This window comes from Lotus japonicus, chromosome 2, assembly GCF_012489685.1.
Source record: "Lotus japonicus ecotype B-129 chromosome 2, LjGifu_v1.2".
Taxonomy (NCBI): Eukaryota; Viridiplantae; Streptophyta; class Magnoliopsida; order Fabales; family Fabaceae; genus Lotus; species Lotus japonicus.
In genome coordinates this window covers 21003632-21005532 of record NC_080042.1, presented here as the reverse complement: position 1 = coordinate 21005532, position 1901 = coordinate 21003632, and positions in this window count along the sequence as shown.

The window sequence follows — 1901 nt, the reverse complement described above, 5'->3', positions numbered from 1 at the left end:
TACTTAGTCTCTCGTTTCAAGACCTGACAAACTTTGAGTCCTAAACACTTAAGGCAAGAATTATAGACTTAAACCTAAACTTTCACCAAGTTTGGACCTCAAATGTCCTTTAATTCTTCAATACTTCTTAAATGAATATCCTTTTCTTAAAACTATAACTCCTTCGCAAGCAAACAAATACTTCACACGAACTTTACCTCCCAACTCAACTAATCCTCGATCCAATCAAATCAACCTTACCAATCCATCTATCAAAGTCCATTGCCAGTTCTGATTCCGAATATCACCCCCTCAATATTAAGTTGATCAGGCCTAATACATCGAAGGTGAAGATTTAGAAAAACCCACTGGAACAGTCAATGAGTTCCTATCATCCAGTAGTCACAATTACCCTGATATTAAATCCTCAATGATGCCGCTACGGAACTACACACTCTCGACACCATACGTATACTATCCATACGGAATCTCTCGGAGATTCATTCTTCAACTTCTAGCTCCTTTGTTAAACGCATCGGTGCAAGACTACTTTCTAGGCTTAACGTGTTATTCTAAACCTCGTGTAACTTCTATAGTTTAAACACGAGCAACGGTCAAATAAAGTATTATTAGGCGTAATAACTATAAAGTCAAAGCTTGACAGTAAAGGCAAGTTAGGTGTGTTGCACGTTCTACGAGAGTAATAAAGCATGTTATCCTAGAATGAGAAGGAATAGTTAGAAGGTTACCATCGTTCGTGTGCTCTCCTCTGACTAGTCTACCAGCTCCCTCGCCGCACGAGACATAGACTCCTCCCCGTGCAGCAGGATGTCTTCCTCTCACCGTAGGCACAGATGGCTCAACCCTGGTTACATTGCAATCCTTGGCTTGATGCCCCGGACGGTTGCAATTGAAACATAGAGGTCCCCCGTCTGGACACTTGTTAGAGTAGTGCCCCACCTTCTTGCACCTGTAACACGTTACTCCTTGGCCCGAAGTCTTGTTTCCTGTTCCTCCGGTAGCATTTATGGGCTTATACTGCCCCGAGGTAAAACCTTCCCTCAAAGGGCGTTGATACGGCTTCTTCTGTTGGAATTTACCTCTTCCTTTATAGTTCTGAGGACCTGACCTTACTGGTCCTCCAGTTCCAGCACGATTCAACCTCTTGTTCTTCATTAACTCCACTTCTGTGGCTTTCTCAACCAAGGACTGGAAGCGCATGATTCCCAACGGTTTCACTGAGTCCTCAATGTCAGGCCTCAGCCCATTCACAAAGCGTTTGCACATGTAGGGTTCATCAACCCCATTGCGGAAGAATCGAAAGTGTTTGGCCAACGATTCCAGCTTAGCAGCATATCCGGAATGGACATGCTACCCTGACGAAGAGTCAGAAACTGTGCCTCACGCTCGTCACGAGCACTATCTGGAAAATACTTCTCCAGAAAAGCAGCACGAAATGAAGCCCAGTTCACTTCCACATTATTTGCTTCCATCATTCCTCTGGTACCCCTCCACCAGTACTCAGCATCGCCCAGCAGCAGATAAGTTGCCAGGCCCACCTTGGCCCCTTCACTAGTCTGTAGTACCCCAAAATCTTTTCAATCTCTTGGATCCATAGGTCCGCTCTGTCTGGGTCAGTCCCACCGTGAACTTGGGCGGATCCTGTCGCCTGAAATCAGTCACCCCTATTCTGGTCTAGGGCTACCTCCCTCTCACGCTTATGACGCTCACGTTCAGCCTTGTCAGCACGCCACTGAGCGTTCTCCGCAGTTTGATTTGTCATTGCCTGGGCCATAGCAGTCATTGCCCCAGCGAGTTGGTTCATGTTCACCATGTTCTGTTTAGTTAAACAAACAGTTAGTACTAATCATAAGATAGCATCTAACATAACTATACAATATGATTAAGCACTAACTTCAATC